General features: G+C 50.0%; 1 pseudogene; it reads left to right on the forward strand.

Moving 5' to 3' along the window:
- On the forward strand, window positions 1-26,583 carry LOC115893547 (annotated as a pseudogene).
- The last annotated feature ends 1,030 nt before the right edge of the window (window positions 26,584-27,613 follow it).

Genomic DNA, 27,613 nt, shown 5'->3' on the forward strand with positions numbered 1-27,613 from the left:
ATGGTGAACGTCCCTAAAACCTATCAGACGTTCTGTAAGAGGTATGACAAGCACCAGCCCCTCAAAGTGACCCAGTACAAGAAGGGCAAGGATTCTCTGTAGGCCCCGGGAAAGTGGCGTTATGACAGGAAGCAGAGTGGCTATGGTGGGCACTCTAAGCCGATTTTCTGGAAAAAGGCTAAAACTACAAAGAAGATTGTGCTAAGGCTTGAGTGCGTTGAGCCCACCTGCAGATCTGAGAGAATGCTGGCTATTAAAAGATGCAAGCATTTTGAACTGGGAGGAGATAAGACGAGAAAGGGCCAAGTGCATTGGCCAAGTTTATTGTCTTTTATGAAGACAATAAAATCTTGAGTTTATGTTCACTTCAAAAAAAAGAAAAAAGAAAAAAGAAAAATCTACCATTTCTGGTATTTGTCATCGCTTTGTGTAGATCAACTTCCATCTAGTATAATTTTTCTTCTGCTTGAGGGATGTCCTTTAAGAAATTTTTTTGTGTGTCTGTCTGCCGGTTATGAAAACTTTTAGCTGAAAAAAAAAAGATGTTTGTTTTACCTTCAAGAAATTTTTTCTGGATATAAAAATTCAAGTTGACAGTTTTTTATTTTCTTCCAGAACTTTAAAGCTGTTGCTTTACTGTATTCTAAATTGTGTTGCTTCTGGTGAGATGCCTGCTGTCATTCTCATTTGGTTTCTCTGTATGTGATGTATCCTTTTTCTATGGATGCTTCTTTCAAAATATTTCCTTTGGCACAGATTGCTGGGTTTAAGCAATTTAAACATGATGCGCCCGCCTGTTGTTTATTCATGTTTATTGTGCTTGGGGTTCATTGGAATGTTTGAATCTGTGAGTTCGTAAATTTTATGAAGTTTGAAAACGTTTCAGCTAGCATTTCTTCAAATAATTTCTACACCCGTCCTTTGAGGACTTTCCATTACATGCATGTTAGCCTGCTTGGAGTGGTCCCGCGGCTCACCGATGCTTTGTTCATTTGTATTTGATGGAATTTTCCTTTTAGTCTTTTTTCTCTCTGTGTTTCTTTTTTTTTTTATTATTCTCTCTTGAGACGGAGTCTTACTCTGTTGCCCAGTCTAGAGTGCAGTGGGGCAATCTCGTCTCACTGCAAGCTCTGCCTCCCAGGTTCACACCATTCTCCTGCCTCAGCCTCCTGAGTAACTGGGATGACAGGCACCCGCCACCACGCCTGGCTAATTTTTTGCATTTTTAGTAGAGTCGAGGTTTCACCATTTTGGCCAGGATGGTTTCCATCTCTTGACCTCATGATCCACCCACCTTGGCCTCCCAAAGTGCTGAGATTACAGGTGTGAGCCGCCATGCCCGGTCTTTTTTTTTTTTTTTTTTTTTTTTTTTTTTTTTTGAGACAGAGTCTCGCTCTGTCGCCTAGGCTGGAGTGCAATGGTACGAGCTCAGCTTACTGCAACCTCCACCTCCTGGGTTCAAGCGATTCTCCTGCCTCCACCTCCCAAGTAGCTGGGATTACAGGCATGTGCCACTACACCTGGCTAATTTTCTTTTTTGTACTTTTTTGGTAGAGATGGGATTTCACCATATTGTTCAGACTGGTCTCGAACTCCTGACCTTATGATCCACCTACCTTGGCCTCTCAAAGTGCTGGGATTACAGGCGTGAGCCACCATACCCGGCCTTTCTCTCTGTGTTTCATTTGGATAGTTAGTTCTCCAATCTGCCATCAAATTCATCTAGTGTGATTTTTGTCTCAGACATTACAGTTCTTATTTCTAGAAGTCCTTGGGTGTTTTAAGAATATTTTCCTTGTCTCTTTTTAACATAAGTACCCTTTCTTTTAATGTCTTGGACATAAAAAATGCAATTATAAGAGCTGTGTTAATCTCCTATGTGCGAATTCTTTCCTTTTATCCTTTGTGACTCCGCTTCTATAGATTGATTTTTCTCCTCACGATGGAGCATATTTTTGTGCTTCTTTGAATTCCTGTTTATTTCTGATTGGATGCCAGGCATTGTAACTTTTACCTTGCTGGGTGCTGGATACTGTTGTGTTCATTTAACCGTTCTTAACATTTGTTCTGGGAGGCAGTTATGTTCGGCCCTTCTGGGCAATACTTTTTCTTTCTTTTTTTCTATTTTTATTTTCTTTTTTCCCCTCATCTTCTTCGTGATGGCATGGGTCTCACTTTCAAGCCTTGTCAGGCAGAATAAAAGCAGCATCTAGTCTAGAGCTAATCTTTCTTCTATTAAGGCAAAACCTTTCTGCGTAGTCTGCTCAATACCTTACGAATTGTGCGGTGCTTCCCCTCTGGTGGTGAGTAAGCTCTGAAGATGGCTCCCGTGTCTCCTTCTGGGAGGTTCCTTCCCAGTTTGGGGTGGTTTCCTCCAGTGCCTGCACTGATCACACCTGGAAGTTTGAAGGGAACTTCTCCAGGTCTCCAGGATTCTCAAGCCCCGTGCTCTTCTCCGTGCTACCTTGCCCTGCCAACCCCAGCTGTATTTATTTTTTACTTTTTTATTTTTTGAGACAGAGTCTCACTCTGTCGCCCAGGCTGGAGTGCAGTGGTGTGATCTTGGCTCACTGCAACCTCCACCCCTGCCGGGTTCAAGCGATTCTCCTGCCTCAGGCTCCAGAGTAGCTGGGATTATAGGTGCCCACCACCACGCCCAGCTAATTTTTGTACTTTTAGTAGAGACGAGGTTTCACCATGTTGGCCATGCTGGTCTCCAACTCCTGAGCGCAAGTGATCCACCTGCCTCGGCCTCCCAAAGTGCTGGGATTACAGGATTGAGCCACCGCGCCTGGCCGAGACAGATTGCCAAGGGAAAGAAAAAAAAAGTGTGGCACCGAATAATTCTGTATTATGGGCTGGGTATGGTGGCTCACGCCTGTAATGCCAACATTTTGGGAGGCCAAGGTGGGAGCATCACTTGAGGTCAGGAGTTCAAGACCAGCCTGGACAACATGGCGAAACCTAGTTGCTACTGAAAACACAAAAATTAGCCAGGCACAGTGGTGGGTGCCTGTAATCCCAGCTACTGGGGAAGCTGAGGCAGGAGAATTGCTTGAGCCTGGGAGGCGGAGGTTGCAGTGAGCCGAGATCACACCACTGCACTCCAGTCTGGGTGACAGAAACTCTGTCTCAAAATAATAATAATTAACAATAATAATTGTATATTATGATACAATATGCATGGAAAAGAATTTGAATAATGTGTTTTTTCTTTTATGTAAAGGATATCTCAGGATGCACACAAATGAACATGAGACACAGTCCTCTCCAAGGGAGGTGAAGGAGTTCCTACTGTCAGCCTTTTCAGTTTGGGGCCATGTGAACATATTTACTTGTCAAAAGCAATACATTTAATTTCAAACATGTTTAAAGAAAATCCATTCATAGATCAAAGAAGAAAAAACATCTGATCATCTCATGGGCTGCAGAAATTCTCCTGATAAATTCAGTATTTGTTATTTTTTAAAATGAATGTAATAGCCAACTAGGCATTGCAGGGAACCTCCCCAACCTGGTAACAGCTACCAAAAATCTACGGCAAACACTACACTTAATAGTGAAATTGGCCGGGCGCGGTGGCTCAAGCCTGTAATCCCAGCACTTTGGGAGGCCGAGACGGGCGGATCACTGAGGTCAGGAGATCGAGACCATCCTGGCTAACACGGTGAAACCCCGTCTCTACTAAAAAATACAAAAAACTAGCCGGGTGAGGTGGCGAGCGCCTGTAGTCCCAGCTACTCGGGAGGCTGAGGCAGGAGAATGGCGTGAACCCTGGAGGCGGAGCTTGCAGTGAGCTGAGATCTGGCCACTGCACTCCAGCCTGGGCGACAGAGCGAGACTCCGTCTCAAAAAAAAAAAAAAAAAAAATAGTGAAATATTAAAGGTATTCTTTCAAATCAAGAATATAATAGGAAGTCAGGTGCGATGTCTCATGCCTATAATTTCAACACTTTGGGAGGCCAAGGTGGGCGGATCATGAGATCAGGAGTTTCAGACCAGCTTGCCCAATACGGTGAAACCCTATTTTTGTATTTTAGTCTCTACTAAAAATACAAAAATAAACCGGGCGTGGTGGCACACGCCTGTAGTTCCAGCTATTCAGGAGGCTGAGGCAGGAGAATCACTTGAACCCAGGAGGCGGAGGTAGCAGTGAGCCAAGATTGTGTCACTGCACTCTGGCCTGGGCAACAAAGTGAGACTGTATCTAAATAAATAAATAAATAAATAAATAAATAAATAAATAAAATATAACAAGAATGCCAAGTGACACCATTTTTCCCCTTCAATATTAGCAAAAAGCCTAGCAACTCCAGAGACTAAATAAATTTAAAAAGGCAAGGGAGAAATCATGTAAGAATGGGAAAGAAAGGAAGAAAATTATTACCACTCTTGGATTTATGACTATTCACCTAGAAAACCCAAAGGAATCTACAGAAAAAAAAAAAAAAAAAAAAAAGATAATTTAGCTAGGCTCCAAGATAAAAGGTTGCTATTCAACAACAAAACCAAGATGAAGTGCATTCTCATGTACCAGGAACAACAGAAAATACACTTTATAAATATAGATCCTTTACAACAGTAGTGAAGAAAGATTTATAGGAATACATTTATTTATCTGTGAAGAAAATGATTAAAAACGTACCGGAAGGATTTAAAGGAGATGTAAACAAATGGGGAGACACACCGTATTCATGACTAAGAAGGCTCCACACCGAAATAAGTGAATTCTCTCCAAATTGATATATAACTTTAATCTAATTTTATTCCATATCATGACACAGTTTTTAATGAAAATAGTTGAGCTGATTCTAAAGTTTATGCCAAAGAGCAATATTGTCCAACAGAACATTTTATTAGTACCTATTTTATGTATTCCCTGACGCGAATGGAGATAGAGATAAAGATAGAGATGGGGGAGAAAGAGAGAGGGGTGGAGAGAGAACAGGCCAGCGGCTTTGTGCTATGAGAAAGCAAGTGTTACTCTGAAACAATTGTTATTAAGAACCTGTATCCAGCCTGGCGAGGTGCCTCATGTCTGTAATCCCAGCACTCTGGGAGGCCGTGATGTCGGGAGTTCGAGACCAGCCTGACCAACATGGAGAAACTCTGTCTCTACTAAAAATACAAAATTAGCCAGGCGTGGTGGCGGGTGCCTGTAGTCCCAGCTACTCGGGAGGCTGAGGCAGGAGAAATGCTTGAACCCTGGGAGGCGGCGTTTGCAGTGAGCCAAGATTGTACCACTATACTCTGCCTGGGTGAGACTACTTCTCAAAAAAAAAAAAGTTTCATTCTTTTGTTTTTATCAGTTTTAAAAATAATGAGTTGGCTGGGTGCGCCATGCCTGTAATCCCAGCACTTTGGGAGGCCGAGGCGGGTAGATCCCCTGAGGTCAGGAGTTCGAGACCAGCCTGACCAACATGGAGAAACTCTGCCTCTACTAAAAATACAAAATTAGCCAGGCGTGGTGGCACATGCCTGTAGTCCCAGCTACTTGGGAGGCTGAGGCAGGAGAATCGCTTGAACCTGGGAGGCAGAGGTTGTGGTGAGCTGAGATTGCACCATTGTACTCCAGCCTGGGCAACAAGGGCGAAACTCCATCTCAAAAAAACAAACAACAACAACAACAAACCAGAACCCGTGTCCCTGTCAGAGGCGGACACTGGGTAACAGAACAGCTGCCTTTTGTGTTGGTTCAAGGCACACACCACCCCCCGCTGGTATCTTCATTCCCACCTGTTCACTTTTGATGGTTTTCCCCACTGGAATGGAAGCTCCTGAATGTTCATGGAGTCCCCAGAGTCTCCAAGAGCTTGGCTGGAAGATGTTCAGAGCAATATCCTCTTGAATAAGACATCACCCCAAATTTCCTCAAGTATGTGACCTTACTTTAACACAGTTTCTAATGTCACGTCATTCTTAGGACATCAATATATCTCCTGATATCAATCTAAGTTGGTCAGAAAAACATACTGCCTGTCTCAGGATGTGATTAGCTAGTATTTTATTTAGGATTTCTGCCTTCAAAATAAGACTGGTCTGTAATTTCCCTTTCTTATGCTGTCCCTATCTAATTTTGGAACTGAAGTTATGCTAGCCTCCTAAAATGAAGAGAAAAAAAATAACAGCCTATTTTCATATTTGCTTGAAGAGTTGTATAAAGTTGGACCTTCTGTTCTTTGACTTTTTCCTCCTTATGTCACACTCTGGCTTCATTTATCCAAGGTGGTAGGTTATATTTAGGTTTTCTTTTCTTCTTGAGTTAGTTTGTGTGTTATCTTTTTCCATGAATTTATTCATTTCGGCTACAATTTCAAATTGTTTGGCATATAGTTGCTCATGGCCTCCTCTTATGACTTGTTGAAACTTTGGCAGCCTTTGTACTTGCAGCTCCTTCTCACTGCTAGTGCTGTAGATTCGTTCTCTCCTCTCTCTCTCACCCTCTCTCTCCCCTCCCTCCCTCCCTCCTTGATCAGTCTTGATTTGTCTTAACAGTTTGTCTTTATTAATCTTTTCACAGAACTAACTTGTGAATCTTGGGAGCACTTCTAATACGTCTTTGTTTTGAATTTCATTAATTTTTATTGTATTTTTAAAAAATGGTTTCATTTGAATTCTGGGAGCCCGTGGGTTATTCTCTTTTTTCTTTTCCTTTTCTTTTCTTTTCTTTTTTTTTTTTTTTTTAAGGTATGCACTTTTATTCAACTGGTCTAAGTCAGTGTGCAGGTAAGTCCTGGCTACCTCCACCCACTCCCAGGGAAACCAAAAGCTTTCACGCATCTCAAGTTGGGGGACAAAAAAGGGGGCCACAAAAGCTGATCATTCAAAATAAAACAAAATAAAAAAGTATTAAGGTGAAGATTTAAAAATTTTTGCAGACCAGGCGCAGTGGCTCACGCCTATAATCCCAGCACTTTGGGAGGCTGAGGTGGGTGGATCACGAGGTCAGGAGATCCAGACCCTGCTGGCTAACATGGTGAAAGCCCTTCTCTCCTAAAAATACAAAAAATTAGCCGGGCGTGGTGGTGGGCACCTGTAGTCCCAGCTACTCGGGAGGCTGAGGCAGGAGAATGGCATAAACCCGGGAGGCAGAGCTTGCAGTGAGCCGAGATTGTGCCACTGTAAACCAGCCTGGGCAACAGAGCGAGACTCCATCTCAAAATAAATAAATAAATAAATGAATAAAGAAATAAAATAATTTTTAAAAAGTTCAATACATAATTTACACAAAAGCAATGCTATCACCTCCCCTGTGTGGGCTCGGGAGAGGACTGGGCCATTCTCCTCAGAGAGAAGTAGGGTGGCTTGTAGGAGGGCAAGGGACTTCCTGTAACAATGCATCTCACAATGTCTGGAATGACTATTTTAAAAAAGAACAATGTGTAATCAAGGTGTGGATGGGCGGCAGGTGTGGAGGGCGGCAGGTGTGGACGGGCGGCAGGTGTGGAGGGCGGCAGGTGTGGACAGGCGGCAGGTGTGGAGGGTGGTGGAGTGGCAGGCGGCAGGTGTGGAGGGTGGTGGAATGGAGGGTGTGGAGTGGAGGGTGGTGGAGTGGAGGGCAGCAGGTGTGGAAGGTGGTGGAGTGGAGGGTGGTGGAGTGGAGAGCGGCAGATGTGGAGGGTGGTGGAGTGGCAGGCGGCAGGTGTGGAGGGTGGTGGAATGGAGGGTGTGGAGTGGAGGGTGGTGGAGTGGAGGGCAGCAGGTGTGGAAGGTGGTGGAGTGGAGGGTGGTGGAGTGGAGAGCGGCAGATGTGGAGGGTGGTGGAGTGGAGGGTGTGGAGTGGAGGGTGGTGGAGTGGAGGGCGGCAGGTGTGGAGGGTGGTGGAGTGGAGGGCGGCAGGTGTGGAGGGCGGCAGGTGTGGACAGGCGGCAGGTGTGGAGGGTGGTGGAGTGGCAGGCGGCAGGTGTGGAGGGTGGTGGAATGGAGGGTGTGGAGTGGAGGGTGGTGGAGTGGAGGGCAGCAGGTGTGGAAGGTGGTGGAGTGGAGGGTGGTGGAGTGGAGAGCGGCAGATGTGGAGGGTGGTGGAGTGGAGGGTGTGGAGTGGAGGGTGGTGGAGTGGAGGGCGGCAGGTGTGGAGGGTGGTGGAGTGGAGGGCGGCAGGTGTGGAGGGTGTGGAGTGGAGGGTGGTGGAGTGGAGGGCGGCAGGTGTGGAGGGTGGTGGAGTGGAGGGCGGCAGGTGTGGAGGGTGTGGAGTGGAGGGTGGTGGAGTGGAGGGCGGCAGGTGTGGAGGGTGGTGGAGTGGAGGGCGGCAGGTGTGGACAGGCGGCAGGTGTGGAGGTTGGCGGTGTGGAGGTTGGCGGTGTGGAGGGTGGTGGAGTGGAGGGTGGCGGTGTGGAGGGTGGTGAAGTGGAGGGTGGTGGAGGGTGGTGGAGTGGAGGGTGTGGAGTGGAGGGTGGTGGAGTGGAGGGCGGCAGGTGTGGACAGGCGACAGGTGTGGAGGGCGGCAAGTGTGGACAGGCGGCAGGTGTGGAGGGTGGCGGTGTGGAGGGTGATGGAGTGGAGGGTGTGGAGTGGAGTGATGGAGTGGAGGGTGTGGAGTGGAGGGTGGTGGAGGGTGGTGGAGTGGAGGGTGGTGGAGTGGAGGGCGGCAGGTGTGGAGGGTGGTGGAGTGGAGGGTGTGGAGTGGAGGGTGGTGGAGTGGAGGGTGGCGGTGTGGAGGGTGGTGGAGGGTGGTGGAGTGGATGGTGTGGAGTAGAGGGTGGTGGAGTGGAGGGTGGTGGAGTGGAGGGTGTGGAGTTAGAGGGTGGTGGAGTGGAGGGTGGTGGAGTGGGAGGGTGTGGAGTGGAGGGTGTGGAGTGGAGAGTGTGGAGTGGAGGGTGGTGGAGTGGAGGGTGGCGGTGTGGAGGGTGGTGGAGGGTGGTGGAGTGGAGGGTGTGGAGTAGAGGGTGGTGGAGTGGAGGGTGGTGGAGTGGAGAGTGTGGAGTGGAGGGTGGTGGAGTGGAGGGGTGGGTGGAGTGGAGGGTGTGGATGGAGGGGCTGGTGGAGGGTGGCGGGTGGAGTGGAGGGTGGTGGAGTGGAGGGTGTGGAGTAGAGGGTGGTGGAGTGGAGGTGGTGGAGTGGAGGGTGTGGAGTGGAGGGTGTGGAGTGGAGAGTGTGGAGTGGAGGGTGGTGGAGTGGGAGGGTGGCGGTGTGGAGGGTGTGGAGGGTGGTGGAGTGGAGGGTGTGGCGTAGAGGGTGGTGGAGTGCGGGTGGTGGAGTGGAGAGTGTGGAGTGGAGGTGGTGGAGTGGAGGGGGTGGAGTGGGGTGTGGAGGGAGGCTGGTGGAGTGGAGGGTGGTGGAGTGGAGGGTGTGGAGTGGAGGGTGTGGAGTGGAGAGTGTGGAGTGGAGGGTGGTGGAGTGGAGGTGGTGGAGTGGAGGGTGTGGAGGAGGGTGGTGGAGTGGAGGGTGGTGGAGTGGAGGGTGTGGAGTGGAGGGCGGCAGGTGTGGAGGGTGTGGAGTGGAGGGTGGTGGAGTGGAGGGTGGCGGTGTGGAGGGTGGTGGGGGTGGTGGAGTGGAGGGTGTGGAGTAGAGGGTGGTGGAGTGGAGGGCAGGCAGGTGTGGAAGGTGGTGGAGTGGAGGGTGGTGGAGTGGAGAGCGGCAGATGTGGAGGGTGGTGGAGTGGAGGGTGTGGAGTGGAGGGTGGTGGAGTGGAGGGCGGCAGGTGTGGAGGGTGGTGGAGTGGAGGGCGGCAGGTGTGGAGGGTGTGGAGTGGAGGGTGGTGGAGTGGAGGGCGGCAGGTGTGGAGGGTGGTGGAGTGGAGGGCGGCAGGTGTGGAGGGTGTGGAGTGGAGGGTGGTGGAGTGGAGGGCGGCAGGTGTGGAGGGTGGTGGAGTGGAGGGCGGCAGGTGTGGACAGGCGGCAGGTGTGGAGGTTGGCGGTGTGGAGGTTGGCGGTGTGGAGGGTGGTGGAGTGGAGGGTGGCGGTGTGGAGGGTGGTGAAGTGGAGGGTGGTGGAGGGTGGTGGAGTGGAGGGTGTGGAGTGGAGGGTGGTGGAGTGGAGGGCGGCAGGTGTGGACAGGCGACAGGTGTGGAGGGCGGCAAGTGTGGACAGGCGGCAGGTGTGGAGGGTGGCGGTGTGGAGGGTGATGGAGTGGAGGGTGTGGAGTGGAGTGATGGAGTGGAGGGTGTGGAGTGGAGGGGTGGAGGGTGGTGGAGTGGAGGGTGGTGGAGTGGGGGCGGCAGGTGTGGAGGGTGGTGGAGTGGAGGGTGTGGAGTGGAGGGTGGTGGAGTGGAGGTGGCGGTGTGGAGGGTGGTGGAGGGTGGTGGAGTGGAGGGTGTGGAGTAGAGGGTGGTGGAGTGGAGGTGGTGGAGTGGAGGGTGTGGAGTAGAGGGTGGTGGAGTGGGAGGGTGGTGGAGTGGAGGGTGTGGAGTGGAGGGTGTGGAGTGGAGAGTGTGGAGTGGAGGGTGGTGGAGTGGAGGGTGGCGGTGTGGAGGGTGGTGGAGGGTGGTGGAGTGGAGGGTGGAGTAGAGGGTGGTGGAGTGGAGGGTGGTGGAGTGGAGAGTGTGGAGTGGAGGGTGGTGGAGTGGAGGGTGGTGGAGTGGAGGGTGTGGAGTGGAGGCTGGTGGAGTGGAGGGTGGTGGAGTGGAGGGTGTGGAGTGGAGGGTGTGGAGTGGAAGTGTGGAGTGGAGGGTGGTGGAGTGGAGGTGTGGAGTGGAGGGTGTGGAGTAGAGGGTGGTGGAGTGGAGGGTGGTGGAGTGGAGGGTGTGGAGTGGAGGGTGTGGAGTGGAGAGTGTGGAGTGGAGGGTGGTGGAGTGGGAGGGTGGCGGTGTGGAGGGTGGTGGAGGGTGGTGGAGTGGAGGGGTGTGGAGTAGAGTGGTGGAGTGGAGGGTGGTGGAGTGGGAGAGTGTGGAGTGGAGGGTGGTGGAGTGGAGGGTGGTGGAGTGGAGGGTGTGGAGTGGAGGCTGGTGGAGTGGAGGGTGGTGGAGTGGAGGGTGTGGAGTGGAGGGTGTGTGGAGTGGAGAGTGTGGAGGGGGGTGGTGGAGTGGAGGGTGGTGGAGTGGAGGGTGTGGAGTAGGGGTGGTGGAGTGTAGGGGTGGGGAGGTGTGGGGGTGGAGGGGTGGTGTGGAGGGTGGTGAGAGGTGTGGAGTGGAGGGTTGAGTGGAGGGTGTGGAGTGGAGAGTGTGGCGTGGAGGGTGTGGAGTGGGGGTGGCGTGAGGTGGAAGGTGTGGAGGAGGGTGTGGAGTGGAGGGTGTGGGTGAGGGTGGGAGGTGTGGAGTGTGGGGCGGCAGGTGTGGAGGGTGGTGGAGTGGACGGTGTGGAGTAGAGGGTTGTGGAGTGGAGGGTGGGAGTGGAGGACGGCGGAGTGGAAGGCGGCAGGTGTGGAGGGCGGCCCGTGTGGAGGGTGCGGAGTGGGCCAGGGCAAGACTCTGTGCTCACAGAGCGGATGTGGTCTCGACCTCTCCTCCTTTTTCTAACTTCATAAGTGAGACGATTAGCTCATTAATTCCCACCTCTCCTCTTTTCCAGTTTAAAGCTATTGGTTTTCCTGGAAGCAGCCTCCATATGTGCCTGTTCCACACTTGCAGATTCAACCAACTCCAGGTGGAAAGCGTAGTTTGTATGATGAAGGCTCTGTCCGTACTGAACATGTGCATGTTCTCTCCTTGTTATTGTTCCCTAAACAATACAGTATAGCAACTATTTATGTTGCGTTTACATCACATTAGGTGTGGTAAGTCACCTAAAGATGATATGAAGTAGACAGAAGGATGTGTGTAGGTTATATACAAATACAACAGCATTTCACACCAGGAACTTGAGCGCCCGTGGACTGGGGTATGTGTGGGAGGTCCCAGAACCCGTCCCCACCGATCCTGAGGGACGACTGTTTGCTTGAGCAGCATCCTCGAGCTCTGATAGTATTTGCTACTTTCATTATGGATTAGTTCTGAATTTTATGTAATTTCCAAGATGATTTATCCTTTGACCTCCAGCTATTTTAGAATGCCCCTTTTCATGTTTAGAAATGCATTTTAGGTCATCTTGTTGTTGTTTTGGTTTTCTAATTTATTTGCAATCTGATCAGAGACGGGGTCAATATGATGCGAATTGATTGGCGTTTATGAGACTTACTTTACGGGCTGATAGCTAGTCAGTTGTTACAAAGGTGAGCCTGGGCAGAACTCGAACTCTCTAACAGTTGGATCCTGGCAACTCCATTGGTCTGTTAGATCAGGCTAGTAAATGGTGGTGTTAAATCATCCATATCAGTTTGGGCTCCAGAAGTTGCAAGTGGCTGATGTTAGACTAACTCTCTGCAGAAAACAATGATAAATTCTGGACAACGTATTTTTAGAAACTATTTAAAGGAACTAGTGAGCCATTGAAACCAGGCAGAAATGGATGGGATTCAATGTGAGGGAAAAGGCTGGGCCAAGGTCACATTTTGGGGGTTTCTGTCCCAAGGGCACACTCCAGCCCCCTGAGCCAGGCTGTGGGGCTTCAAGCAGCCAGGGTGAATTTCACTGGAGTTGGGGGTCAGAGGATGAGGGGGTTGGGGTCAGGAAGGAAATCTCAGCTAGGAGGGAGCCACAGGGAGCGGACATCCAAATCTTCATCAAACTCATTCCAAATCCTAGGCCTCTGACCCCAAAAACCAAATCTGCATGGAGAGAACTCAAGGAGCCTGGTGAAAGCGGCAGCTGGAAAGATAATCACCTTCATCAAGGATGCGTGGAGCTCAGCCTCCGAATCACACCAGCGTAGGGAGGTGTGATAACTGCCTTGGACGTCTGTCAGGACCCCAAGGGTCATGCCTTAGGGGCACAGAGTAAGCTCCAAGATAGGATGTCCCCCGAGACACATCTACACATCCCAACAACTCTTAAAGAACTTGAATTTATAATTAAAAAGCTGCCGAATAAGAAATCTCCAGGCCCAGCTGGTCTCCCTGGAGATTTCCATTCAACATTGAAAAAGAATGAGGCCAGGCGCAGTGGCTCATGCCTGTAATCTCAGCACTTTGGGAGGCTGAGGCGGGCGGAACACCTGAGGTCAGGAGTTCAAGACCAGCCTGGCTAACATGGTAAAATCCCGTCTTTTCTAAAAAATACAAAAAATCAGCCAGGCGTGGTGGCACATGCCTGTAATCCCAGCTACTTGGGAGGCTGAGGCAGGAGAATCACTTGAACCCAGAAGGAGGAGGTTGCAGTGAGAAGATCTCACGCCATTGCACTCCAGCCTGGGTTACAAGAGTGAAACTCTGTCTCAAAACAATAAATAAATAAATAAAAATAAAAAGAATGAGGATCAATTCTATGCAATCTCTTCCAGGAAACAGAAGAGGAGGAGGCATTTCCTAGCTCATTTATGAAACCAGCATTAGCGTGATGCCAAGATGTTCAAAAGTTTAAAGAAGTCTTATAGGCTGCTGTATCTTAACGCAGTGGAAATTAGAAACCAAATTAATCAATTTAAAAAAGATCTAGAAAAGTTCCCTAATATTTGACAAAAAAAAAAAAAAAAAAAAAATCACATAGGAAATTAGAAAACATCTGATCCAAATAAAAATGAAAACATAATGCATCAAAATTTGTGAGGTGTAGTTAACACTGAGCTTACAAGGACATGGGTAGCTTTAAATGATTTTGCTAGTGAAAAAAAAAGATTTAAAATCACTTATCTAAGCTTCCAAATAAAAACAAAAAAGAAGAGCAAATTAAACCAACTTTTGTGGAAGAAAGGAAATAGCAGTGCAGAAATAAAAATAAAAAGAATAGAGGATAATTAACAAATTGATTAAAAACCCTAGCAAAACTAATGTTTAAAAAGAGAGAAAAAACAATTTGCCAGCAGCAGGAACAAGGGGATGTTGGGAGATCTCTCTGCATCGAGCTCACACTTCTGTTCTGGACTACGGAAGGAGTTTAAAATATGCTGCACTGGGGCCGGGCGCGGTGGCTCACACTTGTAATCCCAGCACTTTGGGAGGCCGAGGTGGGTGGATCACAAGGTCAGGAGATCGAGACCATCCTGGCCAACATGGTGAAACCCCGTCTTGACTAAATACAAAAAATTAGCCAGGTGTGGTGGTGTGCACGTGTAGTCCCAGCTACTCAGGAGGCTGAGGCAGGGGAATCACTTGAACCCAGGGAGTGGAGATCATACCACTGCATTACAGCCTGGTGACAGAGCGAGACTCTGACTCAAAAAAAAAAAAAAAAAAAAAAAAAAAAAAAAAAAAGCTGCATTGACTGGCATATTAACTACGAGTTAAAAGCACTTGGAAAACAGCAGGTACAGAAAGATCACGCTGACCTTCGTGCCGTTTCTTAAAAGCAGGAGCTGAAATTCCCGTGTGAAAGCTGCAACACCCTTATCTTCAAAAACAAGAACTCTAAGAGAATTCTGTACAGGCCTTGTTAGACCAGCTCTTATCTCTCCAGCCTCCCCGCCTGACTCACTTGCTTCTTCACAGTTTCTGTTTCTTCATTTCCTTAGGAAGGTTCCTGAGCCAGGTGGAACTTCTTTTGAATAAATGTGAGTGCCTTTCTCCTGTCGATCTGTTTCACATCAATTTAATTCTCGGGCCATGCCAGGACCCCAAGAGGATGGAGGTGGAGTTCTGCCACCTTCCACTATCTTTCCAGGGATGTTTGCAGAACCTCAGCAGAGGCAATGTCTCCCTGCGGGGTGGAGGGCAGACTGTCCTGGATAATAAAGATGGGGTCCCCCTATGGGCCGAATAAGGATAATGTCTCCCTCTAGGCAGGTTTGATAGCAGGTCCTTATGAAATATTGGGGCTTCCTAAACTTGGGGTTCCTCATCTGGGACGCAAAGCTACCACATCCAAAGCACCTGTCTGAGCTGTTCGTCATCCCCCATGGGATTTGAGGACCAGCATGCAGCTCCTGCTGCCTGACAAGCTTGAGGAATCGAGTGCTTGCTCTCTGGGAGTCTCTGCCTGCACCTGGGCAACTGAGCGGGATATATGTTAGCTGGGCGGGAGGGCACGTGGATGGAGGAAACAGGAAACCCGTACAAAGGGAGAGACAGACTCTCACGTCCAGTAATCGGAAGACTCAAAGATGTTAAGGTGGCAGCTATCTTCAGATTTCTCTACAGATTTCACACAATCCAGATCAAACACCATCAGGATTCCAAAACATACACGGAAAGGCAAAGGAACTAGAAGAGCCAAATTAATGTTTACAAAGTTGGGAGAGTCATACCACTCCATTTCCAGATAAAATTTATTTACTGCAAAGCTCCAGTAATCAAGGCCATGTACAGTCAGTGGGAGGATAGACTCAGAGGTAAATGGAACAGAATAGAAAGTCCAGAGAGAGGCCCACGCAAACACAGTAGCTTAATTTTTGACAAAGATACAAAGTAAATCAATTGGGTTGTCTTTTCACTAAATGATGCTGGAAAAATTAGACATTAACTGCAAACAAAGCAAATGATAAACCTCGAGCTATACCTCACACTAGACAAAAATGAATTCAAAGTAGATCATAGACCTAATTGTAACAAGTAGCACCAAAAAAAACTTAAAAAGAAGAAGCATGGAGAAAAATCTGCACGAACCTGAGTCAGGCAGAGTTCTTAGACAGGATCTGTCAATGAAAGGATCGATGAGCTGGACTTCATCAAGACAAAACTTTCAGTCTTCAAATGGCACTGTTAAGAAAAGGAAAAGATAAGCTACGAGCTTGGAGAAAATACGTGCAAATCCTACGTCCAACAATGGATTTGTATCAAGAATGTAATCCTCACGCCTATAATCCCAGCACTTTGGAAGGCTGAGGTGGACAGACCATCTGAGGCCAGGAATTCGAGACCATCCTGGCCAACATGGTGAGACCCTGTCTTTACTAAAAATGCAAAAATTAGCTGGGCCTGGTGGCGCGCACCTGTAATACCAGCTGCTTGTGAGGCTGAGGCAGGAGAATCACTTGAACCCCGGAGGTGGAGGCTGCAGTGAGCTGAGATTGTGCCACTCCAGCCTGGATGACAGAGTGAGACTCCATCTCAAAAAAAAAATAAATAAATAAAAAATAAAGAATTCTCAAAATATAACAATAAAAAAACCCCAAACCCAATAAAGCAATGAGTAAAAGATTTAAGCTTTACCAGAGACACAGGGCTGTCAACAGAGCACATGAAAAGATGGTCTGCATCATGAGTACGTTACCGAAAATACAGGGGTTCAGTCCAGGTCCTGCCACGCATTGCGCAGAAACCCAATCGCTGAGACAAGTACTGCCAGGGAAGAAGGCTTTAATCAGGTGCTGCAGCTGAGGAGATGGGAAATCGGTGTTAAATCCATCTCCCCAGCCAGCTAAAATCAGGGGTTTATATGGCAGGGGAGAAATGTAACCACATGTGGGGAAACAGGAATTAGGGAGGGCTAAGAAAGACTTGGTCAACAGTAAGCGGGTGGTGGGTTAGGCAGTCGTAATGGGTGAGGGGTCCAGTATCTCATGTTCCAAATGCAGAGAGATCTGGTGAGTTTCAGCCCCTTGACACTATCTGGGAGACACGATGGGTGGTTTCCTGAGAAGGGAACTCAGAGATAAGACAAATGGAACTCTCTCAAGTTTTAAGACTGGGAGGCTCAATCTCTATGTTTATTCAAAAGAAACCATCAACATCAGCTCTATGGGACAGTTAGGTTGGTTTCAGTATTAAGAAAATTCAAAATAAATCCATGAGTTACCACCACATATTTATTAGAATAGTAAGTTAAAAGAAAATAACAGGCCAGACGCGATGGCTCACACCTATAAGGATCAGCACTTTGGGAGGCTGAGGCAGGAGGATTACTTGAGGCCAGGAGTCTGAGACCAGCCTGGCCAACATGGTAAACCCCATTTCTATCAAAAAGACAAAAATTAGGCAGGTGTGGTGGCACCTGTAGTCCCAGCTACTCAGGAGGCTGAGGTGGGAAGACAGTTTGAGCCTGGGAGGTGGAGGGTGTAGTGAGCGAGATCGTGCCACTGCACTCCAGCCTGGGTGACAGAGCCAGACCCTGTCTCAAAGAAAAATTAAAAATTAAAAAATGAACAGCACCACGTGCCAGGAGGATGTGAAGTGGCCGGAACCTTGCCCGTCGCTGCTGGGAAGGTGAGACGGGGCAGCCATGCTGGAAAGTGGTCAGGCAGCTTCTTGTAGAGTATAATGTGTGCTCAGATGTGACCTGCCGTCACACTCCAAGGTATCTGGAGTGAAATGAAAGCTCGTGTTCACACGAGCACCTGTACATACATACTTAAAACAGCGTTATTCATTAGCATGAGATATTGCAGACAACCCCAAAGCCCTTCAAGGTACGAACAGATAAACGTACTGAGACAGATCCATGCACAGAGTCTAAGCAAAAAAAGGAACCAATTGTCCATCCAGGCAGCAACCCTGATGGCTCTCAAATGCATCATGCTGAGTGAGAGAGGCCAGACCTACAGGCTGCACAATGCCAATTGTGTGACATTCTGGAAATGACAGAAACTATAGGGACCAAAAATGGGTCAGTGACTGCCAGGGGTGAAGGGTGGGAGGGCTGCCCACAAAAAGAAAGCTTCAGGGACAATTTTGTGGTGACAGGATTGCTCTAGATCCTGGTTTTAGTGGAAGTTATGTAACTTTATGTATTCGTCAAAACTCACAGACCTGTGCATGCACAAACAAGTGAAGTTCACTGTCTGTAAAATCAAAACTACATTTAAAGATACAATATGCATTGTTTCAAAAGTTTACTGTCAATTGGTCAAGCTCCTCCTCCTCCTCCTCTCTGGAAAAGTGAGGTCCTTATAACCTCAACCTCTAACCTCTCTCTCCTATTCTTAGGTATATTGGCAAGTATTTTATTTCTACTTTTTTTTTTTTAACCCATATGGCTTGTTTTATTATCTCTAAGTTAATTTTTTTATTGTACATAAATGTTAACCAGTTAATTAACTCACTTTTTTTTTTTGAGACAGAGTCTCATTCTGTCACCCTCTGGTGCAATCTTGGTTTACTGCAGCCTTGAACTCCAGGGCTCAAGCGATCCTCCAACCTCAGCCCCCCAAGTAGCTAGGACTACAGATGCAAGCCACCATGCCCCAGCTAATTGTTTTTTTTTTTTTTTTTTTTGTAGAGACAGGATTTTGGCATGTTGCCCAGGCTGGTGTCAACCTCCTGGGCTCAAGTGATCCTCTTGCCTCAGCCTCCCAAAGTGCTGGGATTAGAGGCGTGAGCCACAGTGTCCAGCCTTCTTCTTGTGCTTAATCAGTCTTCCTGTCTAGAATTTCTTCCTGAAATTGACCCATTCATAGTTTCTTTAGCATGACTCAATGCAATTTAGTTAATTGAATTTAGTGCGCAAATAAAACACCTTCATTCCCTCTTGAATAATCATTAGAGAGGTAAATGTTTCTATGCTGGCAGGAGTCTCTTACAAGCAATTTTGTTTTGTTTTGTTTTGTTTGTTTGCTTTTGAGACAGAGTTGTACTCTGTCATCCAGGCTGGAGTGCAGTGGCTCAATCTCAGCTCACTGCAGCCTCTGCCTCACAGGCTCCAGCGATTCTCCTGCCTCCGCCTCCTGAGTAGCTGGGACTACAGGCAGGCGTCACCACGCCCGGCTACTCTTTGTATTTTTAGTAGAGACAGGTTTCACTGTGTTGGCCAGGCTGGTCTCGAACTCCTGACCTCAAGTAATCCACCAACCTCGGCCTCTCAAAGTGCTGAGATGACAGGCGTGAGCCACCACGCCAGGCCTCCCACAAGCAATTTGAAATGTACTTCCATGTTCTTCATCCTCCTGTTTTTGCCAGGAGACCTGCTTTCAGTGTGTTAGCCATCTTTTGTTGGGTGATCTGGCGCAATCCTAAATTGTGTGAACATCGTTCTCTTGCCTTTTCTTCCGGCTACTGTTTATGAACGCCTCCCCAGCTTAGAAACAATGAAAATAAACTAGCAGCAATCAGACCCTGGCGCCCAAACTGTGGCCTCTCAGTACCCACCAAGGTCCCTTTGAAAAGAACCACGAACCCTTGGAGAAATGACTGGTCCCAGGCTGAGGCATGACATAGGAAAGATCCACCTAGAACTTCTCATTGCATCGGAAAGCTAAGAAACTATCAACGACTGCTGGGGTCATTTCAAAATGACATACCAGTCAACTGAAAAGTATCCCCATTGACCAAATGTGGGACAACATGGTCACCAGTAAAGATAATAAGTACAATGAATGGAAGGGCATTGTGTCAGGCACACCCTAATGTGGCCTCCAGTGATACTGGCCTTATTTAATCTCCTGCCCTGAGGCAGGGCAGGACCTGTGATTTGCCTTTAACTGAGAGATTAAGGCAAAAGTGAAGAGACTTTGCAGATATAATCAAGTCCCTAACCAGTTGACTTTGAGTTAATCAAAAGGAGATTTTTCCCAGTGGTCCTGACTTAATAGGCAAGCACTTTGTAAGAGAGTCCAGGGCTTCTCTGAAGTGAGAGACTTGAAGGGGCAGAGACCCTCTCTCTCTGTTGCTGGCTTTGAAGGAGGAAGCTGCCATGAATTCTACAATTTCTTGGAAATGAGTTCTGCCAAAACCTAAATAAGCTTGGAAGCTGCTCCCTCCCCAGTTGGGTCTCCAGATGAGAACACAGCCTGGCTGACAGCTTGATCTCGGCCTGATGAGACCCTGGGTGAGGAATCTGGCTAAGCTATACCAGGACATCTGGCATACAGAAGTGCATATACTAAATGGGAGTTGTTTAAAGATTTATGTTTGTGGCAATTTGTTCCACAGCCATTGAGAATTACTGCACACATTCAATACAGTACATTTAAGTAATATACTTCAATTTATGATTTCACAATAATATATATTTAAAATAATCAATATTTTATCTGCCTTCCCTGTACCAAATATTTGATGTGGGAAAGTGTATCTTTAGAAGAACTCTTGCAAATAAATGCTGAAGAAATACCAGGTTGAGAAAACTGCAATTTCGAAACCCCTAATTAAGTGATGGATTTAGGATAGTGGTCCTCAACTGGGGGCAATTTTTCCCCTCTGCAATATCTAGAGGTATTTTTGATTGTTGTAACTGAGAGTTGCTGTAGGGATCAGGAATGCTGACACATATCCTAAAGTGCACAGGACAACTCCATAGCAAACATTATCTGGTTGGGTTGGAAAGACCCTAAGGTGAACCAGTGATTTTTGCTTCCTGTTGGCTGTGCTTCTGTGTTGTTCCCGCTCCCTGAAAGCGGGTGGAGCCTGTGACTTTCTTTCAACCAACAGAATATGGCAAAGGTGGTAGATGTCACACCTGGGATTACATTATAGCATATAAGATTCTGGAGTCACTCTCTCTGTCTCCTGCTGGCCTTGAAGAAGCGAGAGCCATGTGTGAACTGCTTTTGAGGGGCCCACATGACTGGAAACTATGGGTGGCCTGCAGGAAGTAATGACCTCAGTGCTACAAACATAAGGAACTGAATTCTACCAACAAGCGAAGTGAACACAAAGCAGACCCTGTCCCAGTTGGACCTTCAGATAAGAATGCAGCCCCAGCTGACACCTTGGGATCCTGAGGTAGAGAATCCAGCTAAGTTGTGCCCCAGGCTTTTACCCACAAAAACTGAGAGATAAGAAACATGTGTTGTTCTAAGCCACTAAGTTTGTGATAATTTGTTCCACACCATAAAAAACTAACAGCTTGGCCCCAAATGCCTACAATGCCAAGACTGAGAAACTTAACTTAGGGCTTGTTGTTGTTGTTGCTTTCTGCAAGGGCTGGATTGCAAACACGTTTGTCTTTGCAGGCCATTTGTTCTCTGTCATTGTGTCTGTTTTTTATCACTGTGTAATAAATCACCACAAACCCAGCTGTGAAACAAACCCTGTGCATGGTTGGCTCACAGTTCTGTGGACCAGAGCTCTGGGCATTCTGTAGGGCTTTTTCCTTAGGGCCTCACTGGCTGAGAGCAGATGCCAACCAGGGTGGGCTTCTCGCTGGAGGTGCTGGGGAAGACTCCACTCCTGGGGCATTCACAGTGTGGACAGAATTTGGTTCTTGTGGTTGTAGGGCCACGGTCCCCATCTTCCTGCTGGCTGTAGGCAGGGTGACTCTCTGCAGGCGTTGTGCTCAGTCCTTTCCCCTGGCTCATGAAGAGCCTGCCTCAAGGAGCGTCCCCTCTCACACTGTGAATCCCTCTCAATTTCTCTCCTGCCATCAGCCAGGGGGAGAAAAAAACAATCCAAACTCTGCTTTTACAGGGCTCATGGGATTCAACCAGGCCCACCCTGATCCTCTATTTTGAAGTCAACCCATTAGCAGCCTAAACTTTATCCACAAAATGCCTTTGGCCAGGCAACATAACACATTCACAAGGGTGAGAATTATTCACAATTCTGGGAATCAGGGCACAAACTCTAGGGGGACCTTCTTGGAATCACCACAGCCAGCCATGGTACCATGAAAGCAGTCACAGGTGGTACATAAGTGAATGAGTGGGGGCCATGTTCCAATAAAACTTTATTTACAAAAACTGATGGGGAATAAGATTTGGCCAAGGGTGATTGTAGTCTGCTGACCCCTGGTCTAGGAAATGTCACCAGCAGCTGCTGAAACCATGAAAAGAAAAGCCACTGGGCACTTGGTGGCTTATGGCTGTAGCTGGCTACACCCAAACCCTCTCACTGATCAGCCCCATATCCCAGGAGGAAATCCCAGGACATCCAGTGCCTCCTGCCATGCACAAAGGAAGTACCATCTCCCTGCAGGAAGCAGTCTTGCCAAAAGGCTTGACCTCACACTGATCAGGCCTCAGCGTTACAGAGTGTGGAAAGACACCTGAAACGCTGTGTGATGCGACTTGTGGAACCCAAAATGTTGGGAACTCCTTAGGATGAGTGCCCTTGCTTCTTCAACAAATAAGTGGCAAGAATGAAAAGACAGAGGCACCGATTGATCAAAGGGGGCTCCAGAGGCACAGGAGCAAGGCAGCACGTGAGCTCCGTGTGGGGTGACTTGAAGACACCATCTGTAAGATCCATTTATGAGACAATGGGGGAAATTTGAGCCCTGTCCAGGTTTGATCATATTAAAGAGTTACTGGTATTTGTTTAGCTGTGAAAATGGATTTTTGATAAAGGGTTCTTATCTTTTGGGAACATGAGAAGACAGACAGAGGCCCACTGGGACTTGTTATAATAAAAGGAATCTAGAGACGGAGTTGCAGGGTGGGAGGCACTGGCTGGCCGTTTGGCGGTACTCATGGAATCTAAGGAAGCCTTGGAATGTTTCTGTGTGTGTGTAAAATTCTCCCAATAGAGGGTTTGGAAATAATCTGCCTTCAGACTATAAGGCAAGTTTCAAATGCAAAGGCCCAGGGGTCAGGGAGCCCCTCAGAGCTGTGGGTACCTGGCTTTCTCTCCACCAAGCACTCCTGGCAAACATGGGTTGTGACTCATTATGGAGAAGTTGCCCCTGGGCATTTGTGAGTCAGGGCTGCTGTGTGTCAGAGTGTAGCCAGCAGCAGCTTTGGGACGCTTCCCTCCACGTGGCCCTGGGGGGCCACTGTTCAAGTTTTCAAGGGACAATCCAGCTTCCCTCCACCTTGGCCTTGGCAGCTGAACACCTCATTCCTGAGCAGCCTAAACTCACCCAGAGACTGACCAGTAGGTCTTAAAACTTTGCTCCTGCACCATCTGACATCCGACTCACTCAGCCAGCCACAAGCTGCAACAGACATCAAAGACATAGGAGCTTGAGAACAAGGGGGCCACACTTACAATGGGGCAGCTTACGAACAGTGCCAGACCCAGCAAGCCAGGATGACAGCCACTGACACCCCATTACCATGGGAATCTTGGGGCTTGCGTGTCCAGCACCACCTCCATGGCTGCATAAAGTTAGACATGGGAGGGAGGGAAGAAAGGAAGGAGGGAGAGAAGGCAAAATGGAGTAAGTGGGTGGATGGATGGATGGATGGACGCCTGGATGGATGGATGGTTGGATATTTGGGTGGATAAATGGGTGGGCAGATGAGTAGGTGGACAGATGGATGGATGGATGGATGAATGGATGGATGGATGGATGCATGGATAGAAGGATGGATAGAAGGATGGAGAGACAGGTAGATGGAAGGATGGTTGAGTGGATAAACGGATGGGTGAATAAGTGGGTAGATGAATGGATGGATGGATGGATGGATGGATGGATGGATGGATGGATGGATACATATATGGATAGATGGTTGGATGAATGGATGAGTGGGTGGATGAGTGGATAGATGAATGGATGGATGGCTGGGTGGATGGATGGATGGATGGATGGATGGATGGATGGATGGATAGATGGATGAATGGATAGATGGATGCTTGGATGCTTGGGTGGATAAATGGGTGGGTGGATGAGTGGGCAGATGAGTAGGTGAATGGATGGATGGATGGATGGCTGCATGGATAGAAGGATGGACAGACAGGTAGATGGAAGGATGGTTGAGTGGATAAATGGATGAGTGAATAAGTGGGTAGATGAATGGATGGATGGATGGATGGATTGATGATTGGATGGATGGATGGATAGATAGATGGATGGTTGGGTGGATAGATGAATGGATGGATGGCTGAGTGGATAGATGGATGAATGGATGGATAGATGGATGAATGGATGGATGAATGGATGAATGGTTGAGTGAATGGATGGATGGATGAATAGTTGTGTGAATGCATAGATGGTTGTATAGATAGGTGGGTGGATTAGCAGGTAGATGAGTGAGTGGCTAGCTAGCTAGCTACCGATCTATCTACCTATCCATCTGGCTATCCATCTAGCTAGATAGATGCAGAGAGAGAATAGACAGGGGCACACAGAGGATGAAGGAAATGACAGATATGAACATACCTGCGAACATGGAGCCCCATAGACATGCAGATGAACACACACTGGCAGGAATAGCCACTGACATCCCAGGCACCTTATAGTTCTCCGTGCTTCCCACATGGTAACTTATTAGTTAACTCATGGCAGCCCTTGGACATGGGTACTGCAGAGGGGGCATGTGAGGCACAGGAGGGCCCTCCTTCTTGCTCAGCATCCTGCAGCTAGTAGGCAGAGAGACCCACGCCAAGCGTCTCTGGGTGCGATGCTGGCACCTACAGAAATGCAGGGTTACCCAAACCCCTGGAGATCAGATGGGCCCACAGAAAGGACAGAAGATGGGCCCGTGGATGACCCAGAAGCTCAGACATACCCACAAGTACACAGGAGTAGACCAGGGGCCCACAGAAACTCAAGAGCCAAGGACGATTCTTGGAACCACAGAGGGGAACCCACACAGTCAGACACACAAACCCAGATGGCTCTTTGACCAGGATGCCTGCCTAGGCAGTGACTGGATGGGTTAAAGGAACTTTCCTCAGTCCCACACCCCACACCTCATGCCATCCAGACCTGCCCACAATTAGGTCAGGGAGGGGTGGCTGAGAGTAACCAGGGGAGGGCTGACTTTGGGCCACCAACAGCCAACCCAGCCAGCAGCAGGTGTCACCATGAAGTGACTCTAGGGCCTGAAGAAGTCATTGAGGCCAGCAGTAGAGAGGTTCCACTGCCACCACCCCCAAGCCAACCCTCCTCTCTACCCCCAGGGCCTGCCCTGAGCCCTCCAGAGTTCTCTGTATTTGGACATGCTGCCTTTCCGGCCAGCAACCTCAGCAGGAACCAGCCCTTTGCTGGCCTGCTTTGAGCTAATCCCCGACCCCTGCCCTGTGGGCACTGGGCAAACAAGCAGCCAAGTGGACTGGAAGTGTAGCTGGGGGCCAGTCAGGGTCTCCAGGCAAGGAGGGAGAGGAGCTTGGGAAGTTCCTGGTCCCCAGGTCACCGCAGGGCAGCTTCCAGGCCAACACAGCCCAGTTGGATTCTGGTGAGCTGGTCCTGCGCCCCTGCCATGTGCCTGCATTGCTTCTGCCTGGAACACTGGCCCTCCGATCTCCAGTCCCAGGACAACCCCCAGGTCACTGAAGGCCCCGCTGGGCTCTTTCCCTGGGAAACACTGTGGGCTTAGGGTCTTGCCTAGTGTTGGGCAGGCCTCTCCGGACCCCGACATGGGCAGTCTGTGCACCCCTGTTCCCTGATCTTGCCTACTGCTGGGCAGGCCTCTCCAGACCCTGACATGGGCAGTCTATGCACCCCTGTTCCCCGATCTTGCCTAGTGCTGGGCAGGCCTCTCCAGACCCCGACACGGGCAGTCTGTGCACCCCTGTTCCCTGAAGCATGGGCTTAGGCCTGGTGTTCCTGTGCCATCCCAGGGAAGATGAGCCACCCTGTGGGTGGGTCTGCTCTGGCCCTGGAGGACCTTTCTCGAAGGTTAGAGTCCCTTACCTACCAGCCCCTAACCATGTCCAGTTCTGGAGAGGGTGGGCATGGACAGGGAGGCCCCAGGGGCTGCTGGTGGCCAGGCCTGGGAGGGCAGGCTGGAGTGAGGGGCAGCATACCCAGGGGGCAGGTGGGCTACAGGCCTCTGGAGGTCCCCACACTCCCCCACCCAGCACCAGGCTCTTGCCTGTCTTCACCTCTGTTCAGAATCTGGCCCTAAAGAGGTGGCAGAGGCTGGAGGCTGAGAGCCACCCCAAACTTAATGGAAGTGAGCAGGAAGCCCCCACAATCCAACATGGCTGGAACATGCTGTGGCTGTCAGAAGCGGGAAAGGCAGGACAGCCATGCCCGCTGGCTGGCTGGGGCTGGGCAAAGGCCTGCCCAGAGGAGGGTGGGCCCAGCCTCCTCCCCATCCTGCTGGATGAGGCCAGATTTGGTTGGCTGGACACTGTGCTGGCCACTGGTGGACCCCATGTGCCCCACTGGGAGCCAAAGGAAGTGGCCAGCGGTTAGGAGCAGAGGTGGAGGCGGTGAGACCTGCAGGCGCTGGGCAGCCCGGGCACCCGCCCATGCCCTCGCCTGCCAGCGTCTTCTCACAGAGCTGGGTGGCACCTGACGTCTCTCTGTGTGTGCCTTGGCCAGGAGGCCAGTGCAGGGTGCAGGGAGCCAGTGGCCGCCGGAGAACTAAGACTCGGCCCTTCCAAAGCAGGTTTGTGCAGAGTCTAGACGAGCTCCAGGCTGTTTCCACCAAGAAGGCAGCTGCAAGAATCAGGGCGACAGTGGAGATCCCAGAGTCACCTGGGGAGCTGACGTGGAGATAGCGAGCATGTGTGTGCGTGGGTGAATGTGCACATTCATTGTGCGCACAGGTGCTTAGCAGTGTGCCCGTGCCTGGTGTGCGTGTGTGTGAGGCTGTGTGGGTCATGCGCCCATACTCACAGGCGAGGGCTGGGGGACACTGCCAGAAAGTGTCTCTTGTCCTCCTCTGTCTGCAAGCTGATGCCTAGTGCTAGGCAGGCCTCTCTGGATCCCGACATGGGCAGTCTGTGCACCCCTGTTCCCTGATCTTGCCTAGTGCTGGGGAGGCCTCTACAGACCCCCACATGGGCAGTCTGTGCACCCCTGTTCCCTGAAGCGTGGGCCTAAGCCTGGTGTTCCCATGCCATCCCAAGGAAGACGAATCCTGCTGGGCTGCCAACTTCCACAGACCCCGATGTGCTGGGGTGACCTTTAGGCTTCGCGGGGTCTTTTTCTCCTTCTCTCCCAGCCACTCGGATGACTTCAGTGGCGGCTTCTGAGGCCTCAATGTCAAGGACTTAAGGTAACCCTCTGGGTTCTGCTTAGAGCTCGTTTGGGGGCAGAGGAGGGTCCCAGGGTGGAGAGTTGTTCAGAAAAGACCCCAGTTCAGAGGCTTCTGCGCAGACCAGGCCCCCAGGACAGAGACTTTTATCTAGAAAAAGGACCCTTGTGGGGAGGGACCCAGGGAGGAAGGCTCTGAACAGTCAGGGGTCCTAGGATGTCCCTCCCGGGGAGGAGGAGGGTCCGGGCCTGCACTGGAGAGGCCGGCGAGAGGCCTGTGTACGGAAGGGGGCGCCCGAACGCCTGCCAGGCTGGCGGGCTCGGCTGGGAGGCAGCAGGCGGAGTCTGGCCCGTAGGGCAGGGAGGGAGCAGGGGTCGGGCGGGAGCCGGAGGTCAGGCCACCTCCAGGAGCGGCCAGCAGACAGCAGGGGGAGCTTGGAGCCCAGCTGATCCGGCTCTGCCGGCAACCTCTGCCCCGTGCAGCCCAGGCCTTGCTGCTCTGACCCCTCCGGCAGAGGTGCCCTGTGGAGCCGGTCAGTCTTTCCGGCCAGCAGTCGCCCTTGGGGATGACCACAGTGGAGGCTGAGAAAGGCGCTGAGGGCACCTTGGGGTTGGATCCTGAGCCACCCTGGATGCAACTCGGGGGAGCTGGGACTCAACCCCTTGCCCGCTGGCCAGACAGGTGGGGGGCTCCAGTCAGGGCTTGGTCAACGGGGAGCCCCAACCCGCATCACAGATGCACCAAGCGTGCCCAAGGGCAGTGGGGAGAAGTGCGGCCCTCGGGATGCCGGGTGGTCCCGGCCTGAGACCCTCTGGCTGGAGGCCCCTCTGGAACTGCAGGGAGGAATCTGTGGCCAGGGTGGGGCTGGAGGCTGTGGGTGACCCTGGCTCCTTTCTTATTCTCTGAGCCCAGCAGCCACTTTCTTGGACTGCTGTGAGTCACACAACCCTTGCCCCAGGTCTGCACACAGTGACAACTGCACACAGTGACACCTGCACACAGTGATGCCTGCACACAGTGACACCTGC

This window comes from Rhinopithecus roxellana, chromosome 15 (assembly GCF_007565055.1).
Source record: "Rhinopithecus roxellana isolate Shanxi Qingling chromosome 15, ASM756505v1, whole genome shotgun sequence".
Lineage (NCBI taxonomy): Eukaryota > Metazoa > Chordata > Mammalia > Primates > Cercopithecidae > Rhinopithecus > Rhinopithecus roxellana.